This window comes from Lontra canadensis, unplaced genomic scaffold, assembly GCF_010015895.1.
Source record: "Lontra canadensis isolate GAN:19392208 unplaced genomic scaffold, GSC_riverotter_1.0 scaffold187, whole genome shotgun sequence".
NCBI lineage: Eukaryota > Metazoa > Chordata > Mammalia > Carnivora > Mustelidae > Lontra > Lontra canadensis.
The window spans coordinates 1,520,212-1,542,169 of NW_022631181.1; the positions used below are offsets into that span (position 1 = coordinate 1,520,212).

At 50.1% G+C, this 21,958-nt stretch overlaps 1 protein-coding gene and 1 long non-coding RNA gene across 4 annotated transcripts in view; one reads left to right on the plus strand and one right to left on the minus strand.

The window, feature by feature from the left end:
- WSCD2 (WSC domain containing 2) overlaps positions 1 to 11,387 on the minus strand; it is a 114,395-nt gene extending 103,008 nt beyond the window's left edge. The window contains exon 1 of one of the 2 annotated variants that reach the window (XM_032847396.1): positions 10,999 to 11,387. The gene's annotated coding sequence lies outside the window, so the exon portion shown is untranslated. Of the gene's footprint in view, positions 1 to 8,987; positions 9,004 to 10,998 lie in introns of those variants that run through there. The other variant, XM_032847397.1, reaches the window with a different exon arrangement.
- A 1,690-nt stretch (positions 11,388 to 13,077) lies between these two features.
- Positions 13,078 to 14,848, plus strand: LOC116860990. Of its 2 annotated transcripts, none has more exons than XR_004381389.1 (3): positions 13,078 to 13,114; positions 14,448 to 14,553; positions 14,810 to 14,848. It is a non-coding gene; the product is annotated as an uncharacterized LOC116860990 (long non-coding RNA). The 2 variants fall into 2 exon arrangements; XR_004381388.1 differs by having other exon boundaries at positions 14,448 to 14,571; positions 14,810 to 14,847.
- The last annotated feature ends 7,110 nt before the right edge of the window (positions 14,849 to 21,958 follow it).

A 21,958-nucleotide genomic window follows, 5' to 3' on the forward strand; every position in this document is an offset into this window, starting at 1 on the left:
GGGGCTTGCTGGTTAAGGAACAAGGCAATGGCTTTCAGCAGCCATCGCTGGAAGGGAAGTGACAAGTCCAAGGCTCACAGCGGTCACTAGGGTGTCCAGGCTGAGGATTCTGGTCAGGGGTGTCTCCCATCACCCTAACTACTCGCAGAGCTCCAGCCTGGCCTCTGTTATCAGCACGCCAGTAATGACCATCATCGTGGCAGTGCAGAGAAAAGCTAGCAGAAACCCAGAACCTGGCACACTTGATCTCATGTCAGCCTCATGCCGCTGGTGAGGACTAGACAGGCTGCCAGGAAGTCATGTTAGTCTGACTGGCATTCGCCCTTCTTCGGTTAACTAGGTCCTGATTTCCTTTGAGGACCCACCTTTCTCCCACTATGGGTCTTCATGGCTTAGGAAGCAGTGAAGAGTAGTCACCTGCCACAAGGCTCCAGGGGTCATGTGACTTAAGAGTGGGGCCATGATGACTGGTTCCAGGAGGTGCCAAGGCTCACTTCCAGCCCTTATTGGAGCTGGGCTTGCAGCTGGCACAATGGTAACATGGCGCTACATGGCACAGTCGGTTAAGTATCTGCCTTAGACTCAGGTCATGCTCCCCGAGTCCTGGGATCCAGCCCATGTCATTGGGCTCTCCGCTCAGCAGGAAGGCTGCTTCTCCCTTTCCTTCTGCCCTCTGCTCCCCTTGCTTATGCTCTCTATCAAATAGGCAAGATCTTTAAAAATAAATTTAAAAAATTAAAAAAAAAAAAAAAAAGGAAACCTGGAGCTACTAATGGGCATTTGTGCTCAGAAGAAGACAACCAGAGCCAGTCTGAATAGGAAGCCCACACAGAGAAAAGGAGAGTCAAAAAACTGGGAGGAAGGAAGGAAGAGAGTGAGTGAGCAGTAACACTGTCGAGCGCCTGGATCCAGCCACATCTGAAGGTAGGATGCTAGTTACATGAGGCAATATATTCCCTTTATGCCCGAGAATAAGAGCGTAATGATATTTAAATTGGGTTTTCGGTCTTTGACAAACACAAGAATCCTGATGAATATAAATACCATCATTAGTTTCCATTTTACACAAGTCACTGGAGGCTAAGGGGACTGAAGTAAATGACCCAAAGCCACACAGCTATGAATTGGTAGCACATGAATCTGAGATTTGCCCTAAACCTAAAGCAATAGGTTCAGAAATCTTAGAGGTCTCTTATTGAGCAGTCCCTGTGCCTCTAGGAGCTGAAAGTTGGGGGTTTTTAGGAACACCACATGTTCAGAGCTGCTGGTACATTGTGGTGTGCTGGGGAGGCTGCACCGAGATGAAATATATAATTATTATTTAAATCAGTTCAGATGCCATAAGGAGAAAAATCAAAGCTTTCCGTGGCATTTCCCCAGTGCCATTTTTAATTCTATCTTATCAAAACATGGCTAGGATTTGTTTTTCAAAAAGAAAAAAAAAACTCCTTTAATTAAAAAAAAAATTCTCTAATAAAAGTTAAAACAGCCCACAGGCCATTAGGTGACAATGGAAGGAAGACAGGACATTTCAGCAACTTAAAGCAGATTAAAAAACTAATTTGTTGACTCTTTTTTCCAAAGCTCACCTCTCCCTTGGAAAGCTGTGTGTTTTGCATAATGAGGCTGAAATCCTGAAATTGCTGCTGTCCGCTCAGCTCCCTTTTGTTGGGATTTCAATGGGCTCCCACCTCATGTGGGGGTGCAGGGTTTTATCTTGTTGCTCTGACCAGGGTTTAATGGAATCATTTCACTCTCTGTGCTTAAAATCTTTACAAGGTGTTCCACTGCCAGAAGGATAAAAAGCAGAACGTATATGGGGCCCACAAGGCCCTGAGAATTGTCCACTTTCATCATGTACCAGCTCCTCCCCACCCTATCCCTCCACACTAAAAGCCCTAGTGTCCATTTCATTGGTTCATACCACTCTCCTTCACACCCCAGGGCCTTTGCACATGCTACTTCCCCTTTCTTCTCATTCTTCGCCTGGTCAATCCTGCTCATCCTTCAGATACCAGGCTCATTTTCTCTGTCTCGAGGCAGCCTTCTTTTCAAATGCCCTAACTTGTGCCCTTCCAGTATCAGACACTTCCCCTTCTGGCAGTTACTTTGAGTTGTAATTATATGCAGGAAACCATCTTGTTTTTTGTTTTTTTTTCTCCATGGTCTTCACAGGGTTTGCACATAGTAAGTGCTCAATAAAAATTTGCTGGCAAACAAATGGGTGAACCTCAGTGGATGGGAGGGCATGGTATCAGCATGCCATGGGTTCTCTCAACACCTGGACTTCCTTTACTCCCATCTTGTCTCAAATACTCTCCCATTTAAATGGGAGACTCTTGTCTCCCATACTCTCCCATCTTGTCTCAAAATCAGCTTGCACATTCACCTTCTGCTGTGTGTGGCACCCTAGGCATGAGACCATGCTGTGCAGAGAACAGAGCATGGGCTCTAGGGTTGGACCGATGTTCAAATCCCAGTTTTGCTACTCTAGGCTGTGACTCTCTAGATGTTCTTTCCTTCTTTTCCTTCTCTTCCTTCCCTTCCTTCTGCCTTTCTTCCTTTCTGTTGGATGGCTTGTCAGTTGGAATCACCTGCCAGAGCCGAGCACAGAACCTGGAAGCTCGTATGAGGTAGGCACCTAATAAAGGCATGTTGGATAAAGAATGGATGCCCACGTATGCTTTTGAATGGAAGAGAAAGCTCAAGTTCAAAGAGAAAACCTTCCAGAGATGTCCCAGCTAGTTTGAGGTAGATGCAGAAATTGGCAAACTCATCTCCCTACTGGTCCCGAGCAGAAGCTTATGGACACTTCAATGCTAGAAGGAATCTAAGTTATGCCCATTCAAGAAAATAACTTGTCTTCTGGCTGAGATGATTATCACTGTGACTCACTTATATGCTGGGCATTATTTCACTGAGTCCCCCTTAACAGCCCATCGCAGCAAGCATCACTGTTCCTGTTTAGCACATGGGTAAATGGAGGCATGATGAGCTCAAACAACTTGCCAACGATCACTCAGCTTGTGAGGGACAGAGCTGAGATCTGGACACAAGCCTGTTCACCTGTGCAGACCACGATCTTGGTCCCCACTCCTGAGTTGGACCAGAGTTAGACAGGCTACCGGACGTGTATAAAGACACTGCTTTACTCCTGGAGGCTGTGGCATCTATGAGCCTGGCTCATCCCTGAAGTCCATCGCAGTGTCCTGTCATGGTGGGCCTTCCTGTACGCCAGCCACCCGACAGCCAGAGCCCTGCATCTCAGTGCTCCTGCCAGCCGGGTTTCTGCAGGTGCCTGGCTCTTCGATGACACACACAAGGCAAACATCACAAGCCAGACACCAAGCACAGAAAGAGGGCCTTTGGTTTTTGGCACCAACTTTAGCTCATCTGCAGGTGTTCCCATTTTATAGATGAGAACACTGATCCCGGAGATGGGACCACTAGCTGTTGTGAAGTGTCTGGCCTCTGATCCCAGATGTGCCTGATTGCAAACAATGTTTATTTCTTGAGTGCCTACCATGTGCCAGATACTCTTCTAGGGGCAGGAAAATAGGTCACTTATTCAACATTGTCAGAAACGAGCTGCACATAAATGAATTTTCGAACCCCGGAAGCATCAAACACAGAAACGTGTATCAGTTTAACCACGGGATAGAAATATTTTATCCAATGAATTATTGTTGACCCTTCACCCTGCCTACTGAATGAGGTTCACCCATTCTTCGTGCCATCACACAAGCCAACATTGTTGCTGTTCTAGAATACTGCATTACAGAGCATTACAGGGTTCTATAATGGGTTGCATGGTTCTGTAATATTGAGACGAGCAGTAGCTATTGGGATAGGGGGGGATTTGACCCCTCTTCTAAACTCCCCCTTGGGCTGTGATTCTTCTATTTCCATGCTTAAAGACTTTATTTGTTAAGCAATCTCTACCCCTAAGGTGGGACTCGAACCTATGACTCCGAGATCAAAAGTTGCCACAATCCACCACCTGAGCCAGCCTGGGGCCCCTCGTGCTCATGCTGAGAATCTTGTCATCTGTAGCCTCGTTCTCAGGCCATCAGCTGCTGTTCCTGGCTGCGGTCTCTCTGCTTCCTCTACCATCCCACACATGTCCGATTTGCTCCCCCTAAGGGCTACAAGCCTGGAGAAGTCAGGCCGCTGAGCTTATCAGAGCGGTGTGCAAACTAAGAGTAAACGGGCTCTGAGTGAGAAGAAATGTTGGCTCTTTTCTGATGCGGACAGTGCAACCATTAAATGGGACGACCTTCCTGTTCTGATTTACATTTAGTTGAGTTCCCAAGAAGAGCCTGCAGTCATCACAGTGATAGACCTAACAGTTTTATGGAACCAAAAGCAAGTCTGATTGCTCCAGAGATTCTGAATTTACTCCTTGTTTGTGACATGGGCATTCAAACTGTGAAGAACCCAGGCCAGTGGCTTGTCAACGGACACTTTGTGGGGGATTCATCCGGGCCATCTTGGTGCAGTAGGGCTCACCGTGGGGACAGTTCAAGAGGCGGAGAAACACAAGGAGTCTGCCATCTCCAGAGACTTCTACAGTGTTCATCATGGCCAATGTCGTGTGGCCCCAGCTTCCTGGAGGTTCAGGGACTGACTCTGCAAAGCCAGAGCCCAGTGCTCACAGACCCAGTCCCACGGATATTTTCTGCATTTCACTGTCCTACAGGGGTACTCCTTGGTCATCCGCAGTAATCCAGGCCCACCCAGTGTGCAGCCTTGCCCACAGACCCATGCTCGCCATTATTAGCGGGAGAGGGAAAGAGACTTGCTCAAGGCCACAACGTCAGTGGGTGGCAGAGTGGGACCCAGATCCCTCACTTCCCCTCCAGAGGGGCACACAGCTGTCCTAGATTTCTAGGTATCAAGACCCTAGTCATCTGCTTTCCCACTAGCTGAATGGCCTTGGCATGTCCCTTCCTTTCTCTGGGTCTACATCACCCCAACCAAGAATTCTCCTAGCTCACAAAGTTATAAAGTCTCCAGAGGGGCTACCCTCTTCCTGACCCCCTGGAGGGAAGCCTCAGGCATCACCTGACCCACAGTGATTCGGCCAAGTGCACGAACTTCTCGCCTCATCACTCTTGGCCAATACCCAGGACCCTGGCTGGGCTTTTTTTTAGCTCAGAAGTCAGCAATTTTTTTTCTGTAAAGGATCTGATAGTAAATATTGTAGGCTGTGCAGGCCATATGGGCTCTGTCACAACTACTCACCTCTGCAGTGAGAATTGGAAAGCAGTCATAATACATACATGAATGGCTATGCTTGTGTTCCAAAAAAATTTTATTTGTAAAAGCAGGCAGTAGACTGGACTCGGCCTGTGGGCCACCGTTTACCAATCCCTGTTCTAAGTCATTCCAAGTGGGGTCTGACACCTCCTGTAGGACTAAGGTAATTAACTTTTCCTGGTTTGCATATGGGACTTTCCTGGTTTTAGCACTAAATCCTGCATCCTGAGAAACCTCATAGTTTTAGACAAAACAGGATGGTGATCACTCTATCTGTAATCCTGTGAGCCCTGCTTTCTTCCATCTCAGCATTACTCTGGCTCCAACATTCAACTGTCTCCTCCTTAGGGAGAAGGAGGAAGAGAAAGAAGAGGAGGAAGAAGGGGTCACTGTTTATCGTGGCTTCCTGGGTGCCAGGCACCATGTGAAGAGCTTGGTCAGTGTGACCTCCTATGATCCTCTCAGAGCCGGAAGAGGTCAAGACTGGAGTAGATCCCAGTCTAATCTGCCTCCTCCTTCCTCTCCAAACTGTAAGCTCCCGAGGACAGAACTGGGGTCTCTCCCAACGGTATCTTCAGTACCCAACACAGTAGGATACTTAGAAGGTTCTGAGCAAATGCCGATCACTGATGTTGAATGAGTATGTCCATGAATGAATGAATGAATGAATGAATCATCCCTTGATCTAGGCAGACATTTCCCACATCTACAACATGATTCATCCCTGCCTATCCAAACTCCAGGGGAAGTAAGCTGAAAATGCCAAATATATGCTATGCCGTCCGTTCTGTTAAAACAGGCCTGTGGCACTGGGGAGGCAATAGGACATCATAGTTGAGAACATGGTCCCTGTCATCAGGTGATCCGGGCACAAACTTCAGCTAGGCCTCTTCTGGGCTGTGTGATGGGACCAGCCAGCTCGCCTCTCCAAGCCTCCCAGATTAAACAGAAGACAGTTATAGAACTGCTGGAGTTTGGGCCACGAGGCATGGAGGCATGGAGTTCGGTAAGCCCTCCGAAAACATTCACACATTATCATCATCATCACTGCTGATGTCGGGATGAGCAGAAAGCAAGGAGGGGACAGGGGATATCCATGCTGAGGAAGCACAGGTGTTCACTCTCCAGCTCTGAATGAGCACCCGGGCCACATGGGAAGAAATGCGCGTCGGCTAGCTAGAAGCACAGTAATGGCGTGTAACAAACAACCAGAAAACCTCTGGAACACACAGTAAAAAGAATTTCTCTCGCTAACCCTGCAGGCGGTGTGGGCTTGGCTGAGCTACGCTCTTTATTGAAGTTCGAGCTCAGGGTGGTTGGACGCGTGTTCATTCTGGGGCCAGGCTGAGGGAGCTTTTCCCCTAACCATGGCAGGAGCCCCTTGAGACCTAAGCTTGGAACGTACCCGTGGTCACATCCGTCTTCTACTAAAGACCAAAGCCCCTCACGGGGCCAAACCCCCAGGAAAGGAGCAGGGGCCTAAACCACCCCCCCCCCACCTCTTGAGTGAGAAAAAGGCCAAGTCCCACAGCCAAGGGCAGGGGTGCAGGGAGAAGGGAGGAAGCAGGGCCAGGGATAGCTCCATCCCAATAGCAAAACACCAGCCACACCTTGGAAAGGGCCCCCCCACCAGCCCTGCCCTCCTCACCAGGTTCCTCTTCAGCCCCTTGGCCTCATCAGCATTTTGTCAAAACGTAGAAGAGACCCCAAGTGCTAACACTTGTAGTCTTGGGGGACCCCATCCCCAACTTCCCAACATCTGGACCTGCTCTGAGGAGCCATTAATCTTGGGCAATTTCTTTCCTCACTTGATTTGTTTATTTAAGGAAAACAAGTTGTTCTTAATTAGAAGCACGGCTGGCGGGATGTTCAGTGCGTCCTAGGCTGCCTATTTTCAGACCTTCTGCCTAAAATTACACCTGCACTAACATCTGTGAGCATGTTCGGCAACTGTCCCGCATGCAGGCTTTTGGCGAGAGAGGCTTGCGGTGCTGTGGGGGCCGAGGGAGCCGGGGGCAGGGGGTCCCTGGGCTTCAGAGCAAAGGCACTTGGAAAGGTGCACAAGTAACACATCCCAACAAGCTGCTCGCAGCTGGCACAGATCACCAAGTCAACCCTTGGCGAGTGTAGAGCCTGAACACCGCCCTGACCCGAGGCATGGGGCAAGAAGTTGTTTTAAAGAGTCAGAGAGGTTTTCTGGTGGGACGCTCTTAGCTTACACCTCCCCACCAGTCTTGCACCTCCACGAACACTCAAACACACCCGCAGAGACACACATGCTCAGAAACACATACACATACACACACAATCACAGAAGTCATTCTGTCCCATATACACTGCAGGTGTGCACACGCACACACACACGCACAGGTGCACACACTCAGAAACTCACACACAGGAGACATGCACTAAAGTCACATTGCAACCCCCCCACATAATCAGAGACATAGGCACGTGGAGACACACTCCAGTGTGCACAGCAACCCCACACACTGGATACCAACACTCAGAAACACGCACCAAGAGATACAATCAAGTGTGCAAAGCTACACACAGGCATGCACAACCAGAGACACAGGTCCATACACAGAGGTGCCCAGAAAGTTCACCGCGCCATATACACAGGTGTACGCCGCCCAAAAACACACAGTGACACAGAGACACCCACAGAGGTTACAAACAGTTCCCTGCGCAGATGCAGAGACAAGGGAGTGTGCAACACTATGCATACACGGGCACAGAGTAATATAAAGTTATGCTGAAAAACAAGTAGGCTGGAAGCACATACCACAAGTTTACGCTCACTGTGTTGCACACGCATGCAGGCACTCACACACACCCACACAGCTGCCGAAGCAGGCGCCCAGACAGGCCTGCCCAGACTCTCGAACACAGCATGTGCCATGCGGAGCCCCCCAGACACATGGGTGCAGCCGAGCAGCTGTGTGCCTCCCTGACACAGACACACATCCAACTCACAAATACAACCGCTGGACATGCACAAGCTCGTATCCAAGCTTATATCCACTTGCTCTGACTCACCTACGCACACATTCCCCTGAAAACACACATGCACACACTCAAAAATCCACAAGCAGTCTCACAAGTGCACACCCAGACTGACCCTATTCACATGTGTGCACACACACGGCGATTTTTATGTAAGTCAGACTCCTCTGAACATGTGTGCATGGACCTGCATGAGAATGCACTCATTTACACACATCCACCTGCACACACCCACATCCTACTCTGCCCAGACAGCAAACCGTTCATTTTCTGAATACCCAAAGTCAGGCCCGCAGACCCAGCCAGCACCCGGCCAAACTGCTTCTGTCCTGCCTCCAACTGCCTGGTAACTCACTCTACCTCAAACCAGATAAGGTCTGCCCCTTCATCATGGACTTGGGGTGAACCCTGGTTTGGAAAGGACACAAGAGGTCCCAAGCCCCAGAACCACTCAAAAATAAATAAGACGTACCAAAATCTACTGCCTTTCCCCACCATCCTGGCAAATCCTCTTCCTTACCCCAAACACACACACACACACACATAGGCACATGTGCGGCACAGGGCACTTTCCCCAGCACAGCTGTTCCTGTCAGGAACGGCAGCTCTGTCCGCTCCAACAGCCTCAGCAGCCTGGGTGCCCGACACCCAGACATACTGAACTTCTCAGTCCTGGATCCCTACACTGCCGTGAAGTTGAAGCCATGGAGACAGCTTACCTCCACCTTCTGTTGTCATGGCGACGTGGCAGCTGGGCTGCCTCCAGCCCTCCCTGCCTGCCCTGAGCTCCTCTCTAGGAGCTGCTGGCCCAGCAGAGCTTTTATGGAGGAAGCTTCGAGGGGGTGGGGACTGCAGGTGTCAGTTGATTGGAGAGAATAAGGGCCCTGCCTCCCAGCCAGGATCACCTGGTGCTCAGGTGGGACAGGAGAGAGCCTCCCTGGGGAAAACAGCCCCCACAGGCTCGCACACAAGCGCCGGAAACAGACAGCCCCGCTCCTGCATACCCATGTCGGAGGAGACCCAGTCTTCACCAGACTCTACCATAACCACTTTCCAAGCACCATTCCCCCCCCACACACACTCCTCCTAACAAAAACTGTGAACTCCGCATCTTAACAGGGTGAAATGACTGGTCCACCTCAGATGCGTCTGAGTCCCACGCCCTTGAAACATTCAACTGTACTACGGGATTTTGAAAATCTCTGTGATGATCGCTCAGGGCATTAGAGTGTCTGAACTGGGACCTCTGAAGACACATGAAACCTCTTCATTTTGCAGAAGGAACAACTGGAGCCCAGAGAGGTCTAGCGATTTGCCCAAGTCACACAGCACATTGACAGAAGGCTTGACGCTCAGTCTTCCGACCCAGAGATGAGGTTTCCCCAGGACATCAAGTGCCAGCCTCTGACCTCCCGTCTCAGCAGTAGAGGGAAGCAGCTCCTAGCTAGGCCCCAGGTCAGAATCCTAAGCAAGGGCAGAAGGTCTTGAAACTCCTACCTCATCACTCGAGAACCGTCCCAGAACCACACAGCAATGTATTATTTCCCAGAGGCAGATGCCCAGCCCAAGCAGGACCAGCGGATTATTTCTAACCTTCAGGTCACGGTCAGAGGCATTTTCACTGCCTGCCTTCCTGACCAACTTGTCCATCCAGATGGCCCCAACCCTAGGCTGTATCCCCTGCAAGAAAGCCCCACACATCTAGGAGGCTGTGACCACAGGGATGGCTTCCAAATGGTCCTCAGAGACCAGGTGCCTCTTGGGAGCAGGCTTTTCATTAGGAGGGAGAGAAATCTGGCCAAACTCATGAGCTCTATGTTTGGGCTCTGCAGAACCTCTAGGGACCTGGAGTGTGTGGGGACTACCGACAGCCCGAGCTGCAGATGAGGACAGCTCGAGCCTCTATCCAGCTGTCCATTCCAGCCCCTTTACCGCACAAAGTTTGTCCCTCCCCAGGCTCTGAATGCTCTTATTCAGCGGCCCAGGTAACTTCCCCAAATCTTTGGCTCATCTCAGGAGCTGCAGGTAATGGGAGATGATCCCTACCACTCCTAGCATCTCTGCCAAGGAGGTGAGGGGGATCCTGTGATGCCACTTGGGGCTGCGGGAAGAGCTTGGATCCAGGAGGTCTGGGAGAGGGGGCCAGGCCCCATTTCGCTCTCCCCCTCCTGACACACACACACACACACACACAACCGAGGGAATGGGCAGAAGCAAGGCTGCAAAGCACACAGCCCATCCCCTGGGCAGCCCTGGAAGCCGCATGCACCCCAGCACCACCGCGACAAGCACCTTCTGAAGCCAACTTGAAAATAGGACCGGCTCCTTCTCCCCCGAACTGTAAACAGGCCGAATATGGGGAAATTCATCAATTCAATTAAAGGGGCCCACTGCCTCCAAACACCCCCCACCCCGGCCCAGCTCAGTCTGGGAAGCCTCGAGTGCCTGTCTTTGGGGACCCAGCGGGATTGCCCGCAGGAAGGACGCATGGATGAGCCCGAACGTCCCACCCTCTGCCAGAGAAGAGAAAGTTTGTCATTTACCCGGGCGCTGGGCTGTCACCACTCCGGGTTCCTTCCTCACCCGGCTCCGGGCGCTGAGCCCCCAGCCTGCCGGGAAGCGGCTGGACCTGTAAGCCCCGACTGGGGGCAGGAATCATTTGGCGGCAGCTCGGCCGCCCCGCTCCCTCTCCGGAGCCCTTCTACCCGGCCCTGCCGCCTCGGCCCTTACCTGAGGGGGGTCTCGGCCACTTGCAAACTCTGCCAACGGAGCCCAGCAGGCGCCGGGGTCTCCCTCGGCGACTCGCGCGTCCCGCTCGGCGCGCCCGCTCCGTGGGCGCCTTCCCCGCTGCCAGCCGCTGCAGTGGCATCCAGCAAAGCCGACTCGGGATCGCCTTTCTCGCCACCAAGCCTGCTCCGGGCCGGGTCCGGGGCGGGGCGGGGGTGGGGGGGCTGCTCTTCGGGGCTGGTGCAGGGGACCACCCTGCGCGCGGCCAGCGGGAAAGTGCAAGAGTGTGCGTCCTGGATTGCAGCAGCGGCGACAGCGGCGACCGGGGACGAGGAGGCGGTGGCGACGCCAGCCGGCGAGCCGGGGAGGCGGGCGGCGGCGCGAAGTGGAAGCCGGGCTCCCGCGAGCCTGGCGCCCCGGCGGGCGGGCGGCACTGCGGGTGCCCCGCGTCGCGACGAGGCCCCGCGCGCGCGCGGCCACCCGGCCGGGGGATGGCGAGGCCGGGGCGCGGCGGGCGCGGGCGGCGGCTGGGCGCCGGGCTCCGGCCGCCTTGCCTCGCGCTCGCCGCCTCGCGCGCTGCCTCGCTCGCTGCCCGGACTTCCCGTCTCCCGCCCGAGCTCCCCGCGCCGCCGCCGCCGCCGCCGCCAGCAGCGCGCCTCAACCGGGCGCGCTCCTCACGCGGAGCCACAGCGCTGCCTCCGCTTAACTCCTTACGTGCCACCTGGCCCTCCCGCAGCCGTCCGCGGAGCCGGGCAACCCGGCGCCAGGCAGGCCTCCCGGCCTTGCTTTGCTCGTCTCTAAAATGGGCTCGCGGCCCCGCTCTGGGGAGTGGGGTAGAGAATTAACGGAGCGGATTAGTGATGCTAAGTGCCATGCGGCGGGCATTAAGGAAGCACTAGATAAATGGCAGAGGATTGGCTGCTTCTGCTGCTGCTGCTGCTGTGCTGGGTTAGCAGGTTACCTTGCAAAGAGTAAACAACCTGAAAAGGGCAGTTTGGTTTGTTGGTATTTACTTTGTTCTTTTTAACAGGAAATAGGTTTAAGCTGTGTGACCCTGGGCTGGTCACTTACCCTCTCTGAGCCTGTTGCAGAAGATTCCCTCTGCGCTGTGTGACCTTGGGTCTCAGCACCCCCCCTGAACCTCTTGTAATAGCCTCATCTGTAAAGTGGGGGACGATCGATGTGGCCCACCTTCAAAGGACCTCCTGCAAATCTCTGGAAAGGGAGCTGCTCTCAAGAGAACCACCATGGAGCCACAGTCTCCTAAATGCCAGGCACCTGGCCAATGTAGTTCCAAACACATCACCTCATTAAGTCATGGAAACAACCCTAAGAGGCAACTTGTTTCAACTCCCCTTTGCAGATGAGAGATTTGGCACCCCAGGATGTTAAGTTCACCCAAGTTAGCACACTTAACAGAGGACTGGAGCTGGACCCAGGACCTTCTGACTCCAAAACCAGTACTGTTAAGCTGGAGATTGAAGGAGAAGCTCTAATGTGGGCCAACCTTTGTTGAGGCTAGCAACCAGAATTTGCATCTGCATTTCTTTAATTAGAACATGTTGTATTTCCAATTATAAAATTAATTCTTGTCTAATGTAGCTATTTCAGAAAATACTAAAATATAGGAAGGAAAGCAAATCAACCCTATTCCCACCACCCAGAGGTAATGATGAAGATCTTGATGTAGTTCCCCCAATCTTTTTTCTATACCCACATGTAAAGGCAGTTTGCATAAGGGGAATAATCCCAAGCACACCATTCCGTATCAGGAGATAAGAAGGGTCTGGCAAATGCAATTCATGAATCCCTTGCTGAGGCTGGACCCCCAGCTGCCCCCAGCTTCAACAATCCCAGATGACAATTACCCCACCACTAGTCCAATAGAAACCCTACCAGGTTGGAGATTTGTGCATTTCACCCAGTTACCATTGGACAAACCCTGCTCTGATGCTTTCCCTTCTCCCACTGTTCCTGTGTCTCTTAGAAGACCAAATCATTCCTTTGCTTGGAGACTACAGATGTCACATACACCTTCCAGGCTGCCCAATCCCATCAGGAAGAAAGCATTCCCAGAGTGCAGTCCCCAGGGGGACAGAGGCAGTGCTGCAGCTTAAAGGTGCAAGCAATCTGGGTTCAAATCTGCACTCTGTCTCAAGCAGCTGTCACCTCTCTGAGTCTCTGTTTCACGTCTATAACATGGGGCAGAAAGAACACCAACCCTCTGGTTGAGGCTTACACAAGACAAAGACCAGTAAATACTCAACTCATAGCAGCTGTTGCTTTTCATGAGTGAGGAGAAGTGATCTGAATAACACTAATACTGATTGCCAACAACTGTTGAGTCCTTGCTAAGTGCAGGCACAATTCCCATTAATTCCTAACAACAACTTCAGGTGATCGGTATTAGGATTTAGTCCATTGAGAGATGGGGAAACTGAAGCCCAGAGAGATGAAATCCTCTGTCCGAGGGTACATAGTAAGCTCACAGTAGAGGTTGGGTTAGATCCCAGCTCTTCTGGCCCCTGCTGCCCGGTCACCAGCACAATTCCAAATGGCAGACTTGGTACCTTTCCCTTGTCCTCCTCGTCCCTCCCCAGCTCAGAACCCTCTTGCTCTGTCTGGGGGACAAACCTCCTCCTGGGAGTGATCTGAGTGATCTAGGGACTGACACCTGGCTATGGAGCCCCCTGCAAGGTGCTGGGGGTCTGAGAACAGAGCTATTAATCTCCAGTGGCTCCCAGTCTACTTGCACCGCAGCCCACTTTCATTGTGTCTAATGTTCTACTTCTGATACCGTTTGGCGGATACATAGACGTTTTATTGTTTTTTGGATTTTCTATTGTATGCCTAAAATATTTTATTTTATTTTTTATTTTTATTATTTTTTAAGATTTTATTTATTTATTTGATGGAGAGATCACAAGTAGGTGCCTGCTTGTGCGCTCTCTCTCTTTCTCACTGAGCAGACAGCCTGCTTCCCCCTCTCTCTGCCTGCCTCTCTGCCTACTTGTGATCTGTCTGTCAAATAAATACATTTTTTTTTAAGATTTTATTTATTTGTCAGAGAGAGAGAGCGCACAAGCAGGCAGAGGCAGAGAGAGAAGCAGGCTCCCTGCCGAGCAAGGAGCCCGATGCGGTACTCGATCCCAGGACCTTGGGATTATGACCTGAGCTAAAGGCAGCAGCTTAACCAACTGAGACACCTAGGCGTCCTGAAATAAATACATAAAAATCTTAAAAAAAAAAAAAAAGTAAGGAGTAAAGTTTTAGGATTTTTGTCACACACAGTCAGTTTGGGTAGAATGGGACATAGTCCACTTCCTCTAGGCCTGATCATTGGACAAACTCTAATTTTTGCTAAGGTCCTGCTCTGAGCGGGTCCTTGGCCTGGCCCTCTTTTGTGTATCAGGTTTCTGAGCCTCTTCCTCTCTCTGCTCTCTCTATTTCAGCACAGAATCTTACTGTTTCTTGGCCCAAGTCTGCTGCAGGACTCACGGAGGAGAGTGAAGAAACAAAGCCATCTTTGAAATCAATTATAAAGACCAAAACAATGATGTAAGAGAGCTTCTGTGAGTAAGATGACGTAACACCTCCAAGCTACGTTCATAGAACAAGTCACTAACCAGTACATCCCTGTCTTTGAACAACAGCGTCTAAAAATAGTATTTGCTGTAATTTCCTGAGTAGCTGGTATAAATGGAAAGAGTGTTAGAGTAGTGAGCGAGCTGTGTCGGGTGGTAACTAACTCCCCTTTGATGGTAGTTTTCTTTTTCTTTTTTAAGATGTTTATTTTTTTTTTTATTTGACAGAGAGAGAGCACAAGCAGGGGGAGCATCAGAGCGAGAGGGAGAAGCAGGCTCCCCGAGAAGCCGGGAGCCCAACACTGGGGCTTGATGTGGGGAGTCCCGTCTCATGACCTGAGCCAAAGGAGTCTGTCAGGAATCTCCCTCTGCTCCCCAGCCCCTCCATTCGGAATCCTCCTGTGATTTCTCCCACATCTCCCCCACCCCAGCCCGTCCCATCTGATAGGGGCTGGTCTGCCATGCAGACTCCCAGAGTCCAAGAGCTGTGTCTTTCAACCATTCCTCTGTCCCCGGCACTCACTCAACACAGCGCTCGTCACACAGTAGGCTGTGTTAGTCCACTTGGGCTTCTGTAATGAAAACACTGAAGACTGGGTGGCCTATAAGCAATGGAAATTTATTTCCCACAGTTTTGGGGGCCGGGAAGTGCAAGACCAAGGTGCCAACAGATTCGGTGTCTGGTGAGAGTGCACCTCCTGGTTTGCAGACAGCCATTTTCTTGCTGTGTCCTCTTAGGGTGGACGGGGCTGAGGGATTTCTCTTTGGGTCTCATTTGTAAGGGCAAGGATCCTATTCATAGGGCTTCCACCCATGTAACCTATTCACCTTCCAAAGGCCTCACCTCCTCCTACTATCACCTTAGGGATGAGGTTTTAATGTATGAATTCTGGAGGGACACATCCGGTCTAGAGCACAGGTGCTCTGAAAGAAATGAATGAATTAATAAAAACCGTCCAGTATTGCCGCAGATATATACAGATGAAAAGAAAATCTGGTGTGATCCGGAGAGTTCACTCATTAAAAATTCAGTAAAAGAGGCAAAGGTATGTAAAAGTAGAAGAATGTATACTGCAGTACCTTTTAATGGCAGAATGCCAGAAAGAATCCAAATGCCCAACAAGCGAGAGGACAGAGGGACCAATTCTGGTATATTCTTAAAGGGAGGGTGCCACACGGCCATGAAAAGTAATGAACTAGAACTCTATGCATCAACTTGGATAAATCTCAGAAATTAGAGCATTGAGTAAAAAAAAACAAAAAGCTGGCTGCAAGATAATAAATAAGCTAATTGCAAAAGGACACATACATAATACCAGTTAATAAAATTCAGAACTATGGAAGGCAATTCAGTATATTTTTATGAGCACTTACATGTACAGTAAAAGCAGAGAAACCATGAATACCAAGTTCAGGAGAGAGGTTACGGCTGTGGGGGGAGAAAGGGGGCAGCAAAGATCCTGGAGCACTTTCATTGTGTCTAATGGTCTACTTCTGATGCTGTTTGGCAGATACGTAGAAGTTTTATTGTTTTTGGATTTTCTATTATATGCCTGAAATATTTTATTTTATTTTTATTTTTATTATTTTTTAAGATTTTATTTATTTATTTGATGGAGAGATCACAAGTAGGTGAGGAGGCAGGCAGGGAGTGGGGGCAGGGAGCAGGCTCCCTGCTGAGCAGAGAGCCCAATGCGGGGCTTGATCCCAGGACCCTGAGATCATGACCTGAGCTGAAGGCAGAGGCTTAACCCACTGAGTCACCCAGGTGCCCCTGTATGCCTGAAATATTTTATTAAAGAAAAAAAACCCAAGCTAGCTGTTGAGAGTGAAGGTCTAATTCCTACCCCTGTTCAGATATTCGCTATGTGTCTCCAGCAAGGGATTTAATCTCTCTGAGCTTCGGTTTCCTCAACATTACAATAGGGATAATAAATCTTGGAAGAATTAAGTGACATCATGGGTGTAAATTGCTTAAAGCAATGGAAGTATTCAACAAATGATAACTATTCATATCATAATTAATTATCAACAGCAGTTAGTTTCAAATTATTTGAAAACTGGAGACATCCAAGAAGATCAGCCATTTTTTAAAAGATTTTATTGTTGGGGCGCCTGGGTGGCTCAGTGGGTTAAAGCCTCTGCCTTCAGCTCAGGTCATGATCCCAGGGTCCTGGGATCGAGGCCCACCTCAAGCTATCTGCTCAGCGGGGAGCCTGCTTCCTCCTCTCTCTCCGCCTGCCTCTCTGCCTACTTGTGATCTCTGCCTGTCAAATAAATAAAAATACAATCTTTAAAAAAAAATTTTATTGTTAAGTAATCTCTACACCCAACATGGGGCTTGAACTTACAACCCTGAGATCAAGAGTCACATGCTGCACCGACTGAGCCAGCGAGGCACACCCAAGATCAACCATTTCTAACCTGTCTTCACAGATGACACCCCAAGACTTAGAGAGGTTGGGAAGTTGTCTGAGGTCATGGGGGGCATGGGAGGCAGCACTGAGGATGGGAGGTGTGCGGACAGCCCCCTCTGGGTAAGGTGCTGAGCCGGCCGGGCCTCTGTTCCAAAGCGCTTCCCTCAAAACCTCACTTCCTTCTAGGGAACCAAAGATGGTCACATGGGGACCTGCTAAAACAGGGACACAGGTCCCAGAGGCACCCGGACAGGTTCTAATGTGGCTTCCTAATCCCAAGGCCTATTTATGTCATCATGAAAGAGATGGAGAAGAATAATGTCATAAGGGCATCCCTTTCTATTATACATATATATATTTTTAATATTTTAATTATTTATTTGTTAGATATCAGAGATATCACAAGTAGGCAGAGAGGCAGGCAGAGAGAGAGGGGGGAAGCAGGCTCCCCGCCGAGCAGAGAGCCCGATGCGGAGCTCGATCCCAGGACCCTGAGAAAATGACCCGAGCCGAAGGCAGACCCAGCCCACTGAGCCACGCAGGTGCCCCCTATTTTATATCTTTTTAGTAAAAAATCTGATGCCTAACGCAGAGAGGCATATATCTTCACAAAAATACACAAATTCAAATGCACTGTTTGTTAATAGCCCCAAACTGGAGACAACGCGGATGTCCATCCGTGGAAGAATGGACAGTGTTGCACTCTTTCCACAGGATAATACTCTCCGGCAGAGAATGAACATGCTACTGCCATCAGGACCACACAGACGAATGTCCCAAACAGTGTGGATGAAACAAACCAGACCCAAAGCTTTTACCTGCTATTTACATAAAGTTCAGTACTGGCAAAACGAACCAGGAGGCTAGATGTCGGAGTACTGGTTGTGCTTCAGAGAGAGGTTGGAAGTGGGCTGGGGGGGCCATCCGGGGATGGACAGTGTCGCGTTTGTTGGTCTGGGTCCTGGTTCCAAGGCTGTGCTCTTCGTGAGAATGCATGAGCTGTACTCTTATTGCTTGTACACTTATGGCCATATATTACACTTCAATTAAAATGTTGTTTAATATAAAAACACTTGCCAATTGCAGTATTTTAACCACTATTAGTTACTGATTGCTTATGCGACATCACGGATGGGAGTCATATAATATAGAGGGCAATTGTGGGCCTCTCAGTTAGCAACTTCTCAGAAGCCTTGACCTTGAACGGTACCAGCTGAAACCAGCTTTCGTTTCAGGCTCACTGAAAGGGGGGATTGTCTACTGAGGACCCAGCCAGGTGGAGACAAGGGCCATTACTCAGGACATCTGATCCAGAGAGAAGGCAAATTATCTGATTTGGCAGTTTCCTGGGATCACATGACCCAGATAATAGTCAAACTGCCATGGAGACACCACACATCCCAGCCAAAATACCCACCAGGTGGACCCTTCTCCTGGAGCCATAATTGTGGGCAGAGCGCAGAGAGAGGCCTGTGCCCCCCCCCCCCCCCGGGGTCTCCTTTCTGCAAGAGGAGCCAAAGGAGCTCTTCCAAAATCTGCAGAGGCACGAGAAAGGTAAGGCCGATCTGGTCCCAGCGGTGCTCCAGGCCCGTCCCCTCCAGGGACCCAGCTCTGAGCCTTTGGGCAAAGATGATCTCATTTAATCTAGCAGCCCTAGGAAAGAAGTAGCATCACAACTCCCCATTTTGTGCAGAGGAAACAGGCACGGAGGGGTTGAACGAGTCTCCCAGGACTGAACACCAGGGGCGCTATTCCCCATTTCTTACCCAAGTTACTCGCACATCTGTATGAGCCTCACTTCCACTGCATGCTCAAGGAGTTCAGGTCCCCTGCCATGCAGGCTCGCAGGTGCGATTCAAAGTGCATGGGTTCCATGGCGGAAACCGCTGCAGAGGTAGAAGACAGAGAAAGCAAGATCGGACAGGAAGAGCCTTCAGACTGGATACAGGTCTGCTCCCTGGGAAAGGCCACGGGGAGGAAGGAGGTCTGTGCGGGGAGATCCCCAGGCCACAGCTCAGCTCAGAGACAAGAACATTATCCTGAGTGTACCTTCACTTCCATGGAAAAATCATATTCAATTATACACTGACACACCTCTCACCGACGGGAGCAGTACCAAGCAGAGACTTTTATTTTTTTGAGATTGTTTATTTATGAGAGAGAGAGAGAGAGCGAGATCAAGAGCGCACACATGCATGAGCGGGGAGAAGGGGCAGAGGGAGAGAGAAGCAGAATCCCCGTTCAGCAGAGAGCCCGATGTGGGGCTCGATCCCAGGACCTGGGGTCATGATCTGAGCCGAAGGCAGACTCTTAACCAACTGAGCCACCCCGGTGCCCCTGGATGGATTTTTTTTTTTTTCTTAAGATTTTATTTGAAGTAATCTCTATACCTAATGTGGGACTTGAACCCACAACCCCGAGATCAAGAGTTGCACATTCTACCAACTGAGCCAGCCAGGTGCCCAGAGTAAAGACTGTCTTAAAACACTGTTGCTTATATATCCAGTTATCTGTGCCCCAAGCCTACCCGTGGAGCCAAAAGCCCTGTCTTATTTGTCAGGTGGTACCAGCACAGAGCAAGGTGTTCACACATTATAGGGACTAATAAATGCACATTTCTGAGCCTGAACTGGAGGCATAGCTGTGGGACCACGTGCCACATGCATTAGTTGATTTAATCCCTGATGTGGGAAACAAAGGCAGAGGAAAAATTATTAATTTTCCTTACTACCTACAGCCCATTGACAAGCCCTCGAAACAAGAACTTCCTCTAGGAACTCAACTGCCTTGATGTTGACACTTTGCTAAGGGCAAAAGGCAATCCTGGCCCAACTTCCCCTGCCTAGGATCCTATAAGTCAACTTTAACATATAAAACTTCCTTTGGAAGTTTCCTGTATCTCTTAATCCCCCAAGATGGGTCTTGGCAATCAGCTCCCAAGCCTGTGGCCCACTGATAAACATCTGAAGGGTCTCAGGGCTAAGGCTTTATTAGATAATAATAAATGACCTTTTCCAACAATAGCTAGCCTCTTCAAGGTCCTAGAAACCTTGTTTCCAAATTCCTTAAGAGGTTTACTCTAACCTATCCCCTTCCCAACTTGAAAGGGTATAATGGGCCACTCCTCATGACCCCAGGGCAGCTCTTACTTCCCAGAGGTCCTGTCTCTGTGCTTTAATGAAACCACCTTTTTGCACTAAAGATGTCTGAAGAATTCTTTTTGGTACATTGAAAAGAAATTAAAAAAAAAGAAAAAAAAAAAAAAAAAAAGAAAAGAAAAGGAGAAAAAAAATAATTTTTTTTTTGGCCTTGGGCTTTGAACCTGAACGTCTTTCCTCCATCAGTCCCCACCACAGCCCCATGTGGATAGTACTGTTCCCATCTTCCCAATGGAGAAACTGAGGCCCACCAGGGTGAGACAAGCTTCCGAAAATCATACACTGGGAGGTTTCAGGCTGGGGTCGTCCTGGCTCCACGCTGGGGTTTTTCCAGTGGGACATGTGGCTGTCAGGCCCGGCAAACAGGTCAGTCCAAGATGCAGCCCTATGTCCTCATTCTCCCTGGAGATGCCCGCCCAGCCTCCAGGGAAATATTCTTGGAAACCAACCTCTTCTGGCTTGTTCCAACTGAAACCCATGAGTATCCTAGGAAGAGAGAGAGCCAGGGGCTTGTGGGCTGAGAGGTTTTTACCATGAAGGTCAGGAGAAGTCAGCCCGTCCTGGTTACAGAGCTGCTCCAAGAAGCTTGTGTTTTGAATGTTATTTCTTTCCCATGTCTTCTGTGTTCAACCTTTTTGCATGCTAATAAACTCAGGAGCCACAACTATGCGAATCACAACAGCAATTTTTGCTGATCTCCTACTAGGGGTGAGTCTGGGGTCTGCTGGTCTGGGACCCATCACATCCATGTCGGCCTTGCAAACACACAGCCGCCGTGCACCATGGGTATTCCTACTTCCATTTTCGAGGTGAGCAAACAGGCTTAGGGAAATGAGGTAACCTGCCCACTGCTGGAAAGTGGCACAGAGGAGACCTGGATCCAGCCAGGTCAAGGTCTGAGCATAAGACAGGGAGAAAGGACACCAGCAGCCTGAACTGGGAGCTCCCTGGAGGCAGCCAAACCTTAAAGACATATTGGGACAGCCTTGTCCTTGGCACCCTGCCTCCCATCACCAGCTTGTCCATCCTCCAAACTGAGCCACAGTAATCTCTTAGAACACAGCTTTGACTACACCACGCCCTGCTCAAGACCTCCAAATGGCTTCCTGTTCCCACAGCTGGAAGCCCAGACTCCTTCACTTGGCACCCAAGGCCTTCTGCAGCTGGGCCTCAAATCCACTTCCTGCCTCCTTTCCCACAGTTCCAGCCTACCCTCTGTAGCAGACGCTCCCCTGCTCCCCCACACCGCATGCTCGTTCTCCACCTTGCCTCCGAAGACGCTCTCTCTCCTCCCTGGAGTGTTCTTTCTCTCCTTCTCCTTCTCCACCCAATGAACTCCTCCTCGTCGTTCGATTTCAAATGGTGCCTTCTTTTGAGATGTCTTGGTTTCTAGAAACCGTGACTTCACTAACACACCAGGGACGGGAGAGTAGAGTGAAACCAGTTGGGCCAATGGAATCTTCTTCTCTTTATGCCTTAGGACACAATCAGAGAAGCCAATTCCATACCCTTGGTTGAACCCAAAGAAATGCCTCCCCAAAACCATTTACAGAAGCTGGAAGCCTCCCTCCATCCCCTTTTCCCCACACTGATTGTTTTGTTTGCCCAGAAATAGCATAGCCCATCTTTGGGAAAACTGCTTCTTTCCATTCCAATCTTGTGTGTCTGGAGGAAGCCATCCCAGAATGTGGTAGGGACACCTTGGAGTCTAACTTGGCCAATCTCAGAATCCCAAGGCCCCGACCACAGTAATTGGTCCAGGAATTGGCTCATGACCCAAACCCAGCCAATCAGAGAACTTCCC